At 32.3% G+C, this 11,660-nt stretch overlaps 1 long non-coding RNA gene across 2 annotated transcripts; it reads right to left on the bottom strand.

The window, feature by feature from the left end:
• Positions 1–237: 237 nt before the first annotated feature.
• LOC148781340 (uncharacterized) lies at positions 238–10,691 on the bottom strand. Of its 2 annotated transcripts, none has more exons than XR_016060041.1 (5): positions 9,723–10,691; positions 1,904–2,181; positions 1,612–1,757; positions 1,051–1,319; positions 238–854 (listed from the first exon to the last, which is right to left on the bottom strand). It is a non-coding gene; the product is annotated as an uncharacterized LOC148781340 (long non-coding RNA). The 2 variants fall into 2 exon arrangements; XR_016060040.1 differs by having other exon boundaries at positions 238–655.
• Positions 10,692–11,660: the final 969 nt, after the last annotated feature.

Here is an 11,660-nt window from a genome sequence, read left to right as displayed (position 1 = left end):
TTAAAATCTTGTTATTATTGTGATTATTATGCTAGCTTGGTGGATAATTAGAGTGCTTACCATCCTGGATGGACCACAAATTTGCGATTGGATAGAACCCAGTTAACATGTTAAAACATTAAGAAACAAAACAGGATATGAGAAAAAGCCAAAAAAAAGAAGACAAAAGTATGCTAAAACATCATTAACAACTTAATCCTCTTAAAAAACGCAGCAATCGACACAAAAAAAGAGATAGCAAGAAGCAAAATAAAAACGCAGCAACCGACAAAAAAAAAGAGATAGCAAGAAGAAAAATAATCACAAGTGATTGTGACCTTGCATTAAAAACAAATGGTTTTACCATATACATTTTCGAATAGAGTAAATGAGAAACGAAAAAGTAGCAACAATTAGTAAACCACACATTACAAGAAAATATATACTTTAGATGTGCTTGGAAGTCTTGCCACAACATGTATGACCTGATCATCAATTTGATTAGTACAAATTGTTTTCGAAAGTGGGTGCAAACTAGGATTCACATCGTCCGCTTCAAAGATGCCACTAAACAACACTTCGCACCCTCTTAATATCTTTTCTTGCTCAAAGATCTCTTATGTCCACTTGTTTATGAAGAAATGCAGAAAAAGCTCTGGTGTAACCTTTCAATAACCTGTGCCAAGCAAAAAAAGGAAACTCAAAAGGTAAAAAACACTTTCTTATTTTAAATAAAAATGATTATTGGCTTTTGATGGATAGTGGTTTCATCGGAGGATAGTGTTCCATCCTCAACCCTTTTATCACAGCCCACTTCCAAAAGAGATGGCCCATTAAGTCCAAACTGGCGTCTACAACGTGGGAAGTACAAGTACCTAGAAGAAAAGGAAAAGAACTCCAAAAAATTAATCCTAAGGACTTGCAAAAGAACGTCCATTACTAAGACAGAAAAAAAAATAGACAAAGAGAACTAACCAAGTTGAATTTTTCCAAGAAGCTAAAGAAGAAATAAATAAATAGATAATTTTGAATGGTTGAAGAGAATAACAATTCCGAATCAAATGCCCGTACCTCTCCACATTGATCAAGTTGTGCTTATTATCGGGCCAAACATGAACAGAATCATATATGATAACCACTGCTGATTCTGTGCCTAAGACCCATCTAAGTCCCTGCATTTTTGCTGCCTCTCAGCCCTAACAAATGGGTCACCTTCATTGGCTTTTGAGATAATACGCCCCTGCAAATAAGGACCCTCTGGGATTGACCACCTTAGCTATCTCTGTGGCATATGCTTTACTCCCCATTGTGCAAAGGTGTAGCTCATAAAGCTTGCTAGCCTGCAATGACAGAAAGAGCAAGCTAAAACTCAAGAAACAAATAGAAGGGTAGATAGAATGGTGATACAAATCGAAGGCTTGACAATTAACATGAAATCATACTCATTGAATGTCTTTGACAAATTAAGAAAATGCTGCAGTATATGTGTTTTACAACAAAGAATTAAAGGCATTTTAGGAGAATACTATTCTAGCTTCAGTAAGTGGGTAGTGCAGTCTAGATTCTAGAATAAACCCTAAGTAAGTTAGTAAGCCAATCTAGAATATAACAAAAGAAACTGGTAATACTAACCCTTTTTAGGAAATTCCAATCCCAGGCCGCAATTTGGTCCACATCCCGATATGTGACAATCAAAAGAGGTGACGCTGAGGCTTCTTCCTGTCCTTCTCCTCCATCTTTCTTAAGAGCTCGTCATGGACTTGATCTACTTCAATGAACTGATGATATGGCAATGACAAAATCAGTAGATAGTAATGCAAGAAAAGAATGCCATATGATTAGGAGTCTGATCTTTCTAAGTAATATTTTTCCTCCCTCTCTGTCTCTCATTCAGAAATCAAAAAACAGAAAGTATTGAATATACCTTTACAGAAGGGAGAAGGGTATGATCTATATCCAATACAAGGGAAAGATTTCGGGTAGCAAATATCTTTTTCTGCTCGTCATCCTTCTTGCTCTTTCCTTCTGAAGGGCTTGCCTCTTCTTATCATCTAAGCTTATAGGGGCAGTTCTATTGGCTAAAATGATTGATGGGGCAATTCCATCCTGCTCTGGTGCAGAGCTATCTTTTGTTGGAACCATATTAGTGTACAAAATTCTTTGAGGATCGCCAGGTTTCATTCGGGGTGGTTTCGTGAGTTTCTGCTATTAAATTGGAAAATATAAGGCAAGTTTCAATGAACCAACAATGACTATTTGCATTCTAGTATAGCATTAAAGAAAAAAAAACTTGACTTGTTTTGTCTCCTGACTAAAGGTTTTGGCAGTCCAAACAAAGCTCCTATTATAGGTACCATGAAGAAGCCTTGGAAACTATAACAAGAAGACAAATAATCATTTAGAGTGTCAAGAGGAGATATACTTTCTATAAAATAGCTAGTGGTTTTGGAAAGATGAGAAAGTCCTGAAGCATAAGAGGGGTAGAAAACTACAATGATATGAGGTGAAACATAAAAACAATACCTTAAGTATTAGTTATCCGTTATCACAAAAATAGGAATGCTTGTACTTTTTTGGTGGGTTCTGCATTGAAGCGATGATTCTATCAATGGACGGTGAAGACTGTAATGGACATTGACATTCTGTAGCCCATTGGACTGTAGTATACTTTGCAAGATCATTGGATAGGATTTACAAACTGATTATGGTGTTGTTATTGGAGGTTTGTTTCATTAGACTCTGGTTTACCTCCTGATAAATTGTGACTTAAATGTTGTCCGGACATACTGGCTAAAGATTGGCAGCCATTCAATTTTTAAATGAGTAGCAGGAAATGCAATGCAAGTCCTTTTTTCTTCTTATTGATGTGAGTGACTGGAATATGAGAGATTGGATTGGTTTATTATGTAGCATAAAGTACAACATGAACTGCTGTTTGCATGTGCAAGTCAACTTCTAGAAATGGATCACTCTGGTTGTCATGCATTGTTTCAAGATGACAAGCTGAGTTTTATGTTATAGATCCATGATGCACTGTGCTGTTATGATGGGTTATATCTGTTTGAGCTTAAGCAATCCATATCAATTAAGACGCTCAGTTGGTAACTAACTGCTAATTGTAACCTCATCCTCACTTAAATTAGAAGCCTTGACTAATCCTATCGTCTATTAACTGCTAATTTATCTCTGTCTCCTACATGATCCATCTATCTCCACATAGAGTCATGGAGAGAGAGAGATTGTAATATATTTGAAACTTCCATAACAAATTTCAGAGGCTGTTCCAGGCTTCATTGGCATTTTTTTTTTTTGCCAAATTCCTTGCTTTGATGTTTGCCTCTTTTGAATCAGTTCAAATTCACTTGTTTGATGTTAATTCATGTCTCGTTCTCTCTCGGTTTATCCAAACAATTACCTCTCTAGCTCTCAAAAAAAGTTTATATAAGGGTGAGGCCCTAAACAATTAGATTAAGGCCCACCTCAAAAATTTACTATAAGATATTGTTTTGATGCTTAAAAGCCCTCAATTCGATAATCTCGACCTCAAGATATATAGACATGATACATGTATCATCTAGACTGTCGATTTTCAAGTGTTCATAGATTTGCTCGATCTACACTATTCTTGAATATTTAAAATTTATAATTCAGGCCATCATAAGGTTTCTGATACTAAAATGACAACACTATTTGAAGGTATGTCTTACTTTAATTGTTTAGAGTCTCAGCCATAGAAAAACTGCACCCTTACTAAAAAAAAAAAAACTATCTTCTCTCAATGGCTTTTCCTAAGAATACCTCTCTCTATCTCTTATTGTTGTCCTTTTTGAGAACTGCCATGTTTCTTATTCTGTGAGTTTTCCTTAAGAATTAACACCCTTTCTGTGAAAAGAATGGTCTCTCTCTAACTCCAACTCGCAATCTTTTTATGTAAGTGCTGTCGTCTCTCTCTCTCATTTCTTCTATCTAAGGTTTCTGGAGAATGCCTATTTGTCTCTTCATTGCTTTCAATGGATGTTTTTTCATGAAAATCTCTTTCTCCCCTCTCTCTGGTTTTTCAATAAATGCCTATTTGTGTCACCATTGCTCTCAATGGATTGTTTTTCCATGAAAATGAATACAATCTCTCTCTCTCATGAAAATGACTACAATCTCTTGGCCCTAAAATCAATTTTCAACACCGACAATAAATTTTGAAAGTAAAAAATTGGTACAGATCGTGAATTTTATTTTTAGGGGAAAATGGATGATTTGTTGCAATATATACTATTTTTAAAACTTGAAGTCTTTTTATTTTTTATTTTTTTTATTGTTTTTACAACCATAATGTTAAAGTTGAGATTATTAATTTAAGATTTTTTAGCACTTGATTTGCAATTTTTGATGAATTATGAGGAATTATGAGGTGAGATTGAATTGCAATTTTTGATGAATTATGAGGTGAGGCTTTACACTTCAGCCCTATCAAATCAAACCATTTTCCTTTGAACAAATTGTTTTTTTATTTTTCTCTCGCTACCTCAAGAGTCTAAAGAGAGACTATAAATGTGTTCTCTCGCAGCAAAGTGGTTATTTACATTTAGGGGGTCGGGTCGGGTGTTTTGGTCGACGCCAATCGAGATCTGATCCAACTAATTATCTGTTCAACCTGGACCTAATCTATCGGGTGGGGTTGGACCGGGTCTTGGGTTTGGTTGGGGTCTATAAATAAAAAATATATAGGAATATTTTATATACTTAGTAGGAAAAACTTGGTGGTATATACCTTTAAAGTCCTTAACATTTTTGGACATATAAATACCCTTGAATTGTAGTACAAAAATTTTCAAGTAGGAGCATTTTTGGTCATTTAGAATGGTAGAATGGATATTTCTATAAACAAATAGTGACATTCTATTAGTATATTATTTTCGGTAAGTCAGTGGGGCAGATGGCCCTCTGCCTGATTTTTCATTAATAGAAAATGGATAACACGTTATTACTTCACCAAATCATGTAATAAAAAATTTTTTTGGGTAAGTCAGTGGGCAGAAGGCCCTCTACCTGATTTTTCATTAATAGAAAATAGATAACACCCTATTATTGCACTAAATCATGTAATGAAAAAAAAGACAAAAAATTAATGGTTATAAGTGATGTCACTAGTTGCACCAAATCATGTAATAAAAGAAGAGAGAGAAAATTAATGTTTCTTGTGGGTGATGTCACATATCATATTTGAGATGTCATTATCCACTATTGTTAATAAATGATTTTGTTTTTATTAGGAACTTCTACTTTATCTTTGACTAATTAATTAAAATATCCTTAGACAAAAAGTTAGTATACGATAAGGGTATCTAAGGTCAGTTTGGATGTCAAATAAAAAAATATTGTTATCCAATAAAATTACAGTTTTTCAAATACCAATTGCAAAAAATAACAAACCTTGGATGTTAAAGTCTATTTTTCTCCTTGCTTCCCTCTTCTCTTCTCCCCTTTAATGAGATACTTCACCCATCATGTTTGTGATGTCATTATCCACTATGGTTAATAAATGATTTTGTTTCTATTAAGAACTTCTACTTTATCCTGAACTAATTACTTAAAATCCCTAGACAAAAAGTTAGTATACTATAAGATAAGGGTATCTAAGGGTTAGTTTGGATGTCAAATAAAAAAATGTTGTTATCCAATAAAAATACAGTTTTTCAAATACCAATTGCAAATAACAAGCTTTTTTTCTTTTCTTATAAAGCCGTTTGGGTGTTAAATTTTTTCTCCTTGCTTCCCTCTTCTCCTCTCCTTTAATAAAATACCCAAGCTCTTGTTATTGTTGTTCCTCTTCTCTCATCTTCTCTGTCTTATTGAGTTTCCTCTTTTATTTTTCTCTCTACCTTATAAGGTAGAGAGAGATAGTAAATTAGGGGTTTCTGATGTATAGAAGGGAGAGTAGATTTGGGGTTCTCTGCCTTATTTGAGCTTCATTTTACCTTATTTGAGCTTCATCTTTTACCTCTGTTATTTTTCTCTCTGCTTTATTTGGGTTTTACGAAGTAGAGAGAGATAATAGATTTGAGGTATAAAAGAGAGACTAGATTTGGGGTTTTTGATGTAGAGTTTCTAAGGTTTAACGTTTTGGGTTATTGGGTCACAAGGTGGGGTTTGCACGGGGAAGTGAAAGCCACACTTTCATAAAAATATTCAAGTCTGACTTTAATTTTTTTTTAAGTAACTTTTGGGGATGAGAGAGTTTTGTACGGTAACTTTTGGGGATGAGAGAGTGGAAAAAAAATTAAAGTCTTTTGTACGGTAACTTTAATTTTTTTTTAAAGTAACTTTTGGCTTTATACTGTAGAATTTTTTATTTCAATCTAAAAATCTAATAAAATCTTGTGGTTGTCCAAACGGTTCAAATATATTTTACAAGATTTTTGGATTGTAATCCAAAAATATTGCAATTCATCCAAACTAACACGTGTCAAAAAATGCTGAAGGTATACACGATCAAATGATGTAGCCTAACAAAACCCACTTAATATTAAAAATCTATAGTAATATATAATAGTTGGGCCAGGATGACACTGACCCTGGTCCGACAAGATCTAATATGGACCCAGACTTGCCAAGTCGCTCAAGGTCAAATGGACGCAGACCAAACCCCTCAGGCTTGAAATATGGGCCTAGACCCTAACCTATCCAAGTCGGCCCACCAAGTCCACATTTCGACCTGACTGAGTACCCACCTCTATATGCCTTCTTCAAATCACCTAAAAGACACCAAAGGGAGCTCCACAATCAAAATACAAAAGACTTGGCAGCGACAATATCTTAAGAAAAGCATTTCGGAATTTTTTTAAACGTTCTTTAAATCAGTGTTTTGAAACCCAGGCTTGAAGATCTTTTTTTTTTTTTTTTTAAAGATCTTCAAATCGGCATTTTAAGACATGGTTAGTGGGTGATTATAGCTTAATTTGCTAAAAAAAAAGCGGTTCTAGGGTTGAAAAACATTGAATAGCAATGAAAGGGTCAGAAATTTTTTTAAAAAGAATGATCAGATAAAGCATAATAATTCGAAAAAATAAGAAACATCCAAAGGGAACTAAAAATCCCACAAGAATTTTGATAAGCACCAAAAAAATAAAAACAGTAGCAATCGAAATTGATAAGCACCAACAAAATAAAACGAATGGCAAAAGCAATAGCATAAAAAAAGAGAGAACATCATCAAAATCCGAACTACAGAGAGTGCGATAATTCAACAAAAGAACCTTTAAGCAAAGCCATGGATTAAACCAGAAAATCAGAACTCAAAAGATGAATTTTATAAACTGTATAGGTGGAGTCATGAACCCGGGGGATTCACAAATGACTTTTCCTAAATTAATTGGACGTCTTTCTATACTACTTGGTGATACTATATTAGAAGAATAATATTTGTATTTGTTTGGTGTTAGAATGGAAACTGACATTGTAAATTCATACCAAAGCACATAAAGCACAATAATTTGGAAATAAAAAATTTCATGAACACTAATAATCCCAAAAAAAAAATATGAGCACCAATATAATTAAAAAGAGTAGCATCAAAATTCATACCATAGAGAATATATTATTTTTAATAATTTATTTTTGAAAGAGAATTTAATTATTTTTGAAATAGAATTTAATTATTCATACCATAGAGAATTATACTATTTTTAATAATTTATTTTTGAAAGAGAATTTAATTATTTTTGAAATAGAATTTAATTATTCATACCATAGAGAATATAATTTATTTTTAAAAATTCATACCAATATAATTATTTATTTTTGAAATAGAATTTGATCCTAATTTTTAGAGAATATAATATTTTTAACCTTAGATTATTAATTTGTAAAAATAAATCAATTTTAAAAACTAGAAACTATATCTTTTGGAGAAAAATGTTGAACCATTGATTTTAATTTTTCTTTGGAGGATTATTTATATATGAATAACACGTGCAGACTTGGAGGAACCAAACAATTTCCTAAAAATAATCAGATCCAAGTTAAGAGTAAAATTAAAAAAAAAAAAAATCATTCAAGCCGTCTCCCTAATTGGCTTGAACATAATATCATACCATAAAAAACATACATCCCAAAAATTTTACCAAAAAAAGAAATTCAAAGAGAACGGATAATCCCACAAAAAATTGATGAGCACATCATCATCAAAAATGCTTTTTTCTAACTAATTGGGCCGGCTAATTGATGGCCACATATACCACAATAATTCTAATCAAACAGCACTAATTATCGCACAAAAAATTGATAATTTTGCTTAGAGATGTGAATCTTGAAGGAGTAATGTCAAAATTCGAACCTTGTATGACCACATAGTCATGAAACCAAAAAATCAACCGCTTTTGTTTATGGAGATGTAGCTGAGAGAGAGGAGAGAGAGAGGGGGGGAGTACAATATTGAATGAATTGCAAAGGGGTTGAAGGACATTTAAATGGCGAAGAGGAAGAGCTAGATGCTATCCGTAAATCTGTTTTGTAACATGACATCTAAGTTGGTTATGAAATGCAGTCCTAAAAGTTTTAGGTTTCATGTTTAAGGGAAGGAAAAAGTTTATATAAGGTTGAAAACCTTATATGTAGAACTACGGATGCACATCAAAAATCTATCGGAAAAGGTAGTTTTAATGTTGAAAACCACTTTGATTGATCATTGATCATCTCGATATCGAGATGTATAGCCATGAAATATAAAAAGATGTTAAGCCTCAGAAATAATGCATTTTACAACATATTATCTACACCGTCTATTTTCAAGATTTTCTTATGTTTGTAGATCTACTTGATTTTAACTACTTTTGAAATTTAAAATTTTATAATTAGATATACAAATAGAGCTTGAGATAATCCTAAAAACATTTTACATTTGAGACAATCCTAAGAACATTTTACATCAAAATTGTATACCATGATAAAATTTGAAGGTGTACCTTATCTCTACAACATATGCTAACTGCAGACTTAAGAGAATCATAATGGGATTTATCTTATTGAATTCTTTAAATTTATGAATGTGAATAAATAAGATATTGACATATAAATTTTTAATTATGTCAAATAAGGAATATAAATCTCGCTTCTATACTATTTTTCCTATTAGAAATTCAAATAGAAAAGACGGCTTTTATTTGTAGTAGTTAGTTCTAGCGGTGCAAATTTAATCAACTATCAACATAAGGGAAAAAGAAATTGCATGAAATTAAAAGATTTCGATCAAATTGTATGTTATTCTACTTTTAAGGACGAAGTCATAAACCCAATTTTAAGTATTTTGCACTGTGAAGAAAGATACAATACAACAAAATGTTTCAATATTAAAAATAATTTAATTTTACCAATGGATTTCTAAGTTAATCCATGGTTTTCTTTGCATATAAAGCACAATAACATGAAAAAAGAAAATATATTTGGGGAACATTAATAATCCCAAAATAAATTGACGATCACCATTATAATTAAAAAGCAGAAAAATTTATACCATAGAAAACACATAAATCACAAACAAACAACATTGGCGAGCACTAATATACCATCACAGAAACTCACGAGCACCAATAAATTTACAAGGAGTTGCATCAAAATCCATAGACACATAAATCACAATAATTCAACAAAAAAATCAATTAGCAATAATAATACTACAAAAAAGATTGATGGGTACAAAAAAAATCACTTAGGGAGATGTAAATATAAAGGAGTAGCACCAAGATCCCAACCTTGTCCTTGTATGACACGCTGGCCAGGACACAAAGCCATTGATGAATCCAAAACTTGAAAGCTTTATGGAGATGTAGCAGAGAGAGAGAGAAAGGAGACAATCTTGAAGGAATTGCAGAGAGAGAGAGAGAGAAAGGAGACAATCTTGAAGGAATTGCAGAGAGAGAGAGAGAGAGAGAGGAGGCAATCTTGAAGGAATTGCAAAAAAGTAGAGACGGATTTGAAGAGAGAGAGAGAGAGGACAATCTTGAATGAATTGCGAAAAAAAAAGAAGAACTAGAGACGTCGAGAAAAGAATTGTAGATGAATTGGGAGAAATTTTGAATATTTTGTTAAGATGTAAAGAGACCCTTAAATAATAGAGAGAGAGAGATTTAAATGGTAAAGAGAGAGAAAGATCCAAGATGATAACAAGATGGGAATAGAGTGCCCGATGGAATAGATCTTATCTTCTTTTTTCTTTTTCTGTTTTTTGAGATGTAGAGATTATCTAAACTTGTAGAGAGAGAGATTTCAATAGTAGAGAGAGAAAAATCCAATAAAAGTATGGACGTCTTTAAACAGTGAAGAGAGAGAGAATAATCTTCAATGAATTGGAAAAAAAGAAAGAAAAAAGATATAGACGTCATTAAAAAGTGAAGATAAAACATAGGAATAGAGTCCTAAATGAATTGGGAGAGATCTCAAATATTTTGTTAAGGTGTAGAGATCCCCCATAAATAGTAGAGAGAGAGAAAGATTTAAATGGTAGAGAGAGAGAAAGATCCGAGAATGGAAAGAACAATTGATAAATGGTTGCCTTATGTATAGGAAAGAATCCACATTATAAATTAGGATAAATGGGAGAGAGAAGATCCACTTTAATCTCCTTACACTCATTAACCCAATTTAGCCATAATCAAATAAAATATTCCTATCCAAGTCCAGCATTTTAAATTTAAAATTAGAAAAACTCTATTAGGCCGCCTCCCTTATTTGGCTTGAACATGATATTTATACTATAGAAATCATACATCACAAAAATTTGACAAAGAAATAAATTTAAAGAGAACTGATAATCCAACAAAAGAAAATAATGAGCACATCGTCATCGTCAAAACCTTTTTCCCAACTAATTGAAATCGGCAAATTGATGAGCACATATATCACAATAATTCAAAAAAAAATAAAATCAAATAGCACTAATAATTCAAAACAAATTGATGAACACCAATAAATTCGCTTGGAGATGTGAATCATGGAGTAGTGTCAAAATTCGAACCTTGTATGACATTTGGGCTAGGACACAGAGCCATGAAGACAAAAAATCAAAAGCTTTTTTCTATGGAGATGTAGCTACGAGAGAGAGAGTCTAGGACATCTAAGTTGGTTATGAAATGGGGTCTTAAAGGTTTAGGTTTCATGTTTAATATTCATAATAGGATTTATTTTATTGAATTTTTAAAATTTATGGATATGCATAAATAAGATATTGACATATAAATTTTCAATTATGTTAAAAAAGGAATCTAAATCTTGCTTCTATAGCATTCTTCCCATTAGAAATTCAAATAGCTTTTATTTGTAGTAGTTAGTTTTAGCGGTGCAAATTTAAACAAGTATCAACAAAAGGAAAAACGGAATTGCATGAAATTAAAAGATTTTGATTAAATTGTATATTAGTATCTTTTTGAGGAACACAGAGATAGGCCTAATTTTAGGTATCTTTTCACTGTGAAGAAACATACAAGAAACTCATGAGCACAATTAAAATTACAAAGGGCCACATAAATCACAATAATTCGAAAAGAAATCAATGAGCACTAATAATACTACAAAAAAGATTTATGAATACAAAAAAATTGACTTAGACGTTTAAATATAAACTAGTAGTACCAAGATCCTAACCTTGTCCTTGTATGACACGCCAGCCAGGACACAACCATTGATGAATCCAA

The sequence above is a fragment of the Amborella trichopoda genome, chromosome 7 (genome assembly GCF_054954075.1).
Source record: "Amborella trichopoda isolate Santa Cruz 75 chromosome 7, AtrichopodaSantaCruz75HAP2 v2.0, whole genome shotgun sequence".
Classification (NCBI taxonomy): domain Eukaryota; kingdom Viridiplantae; phylum Streptophyta; class Magnoliopsida; order Amborellales; family Amborellaceae; genus Amborella; species Amborella trichopoda.
The sequence above is the reverse complement of the archived record's forward strand: the minus strand, read 5'-3'. Positions and strand labels throughout refer to the sequence as shown.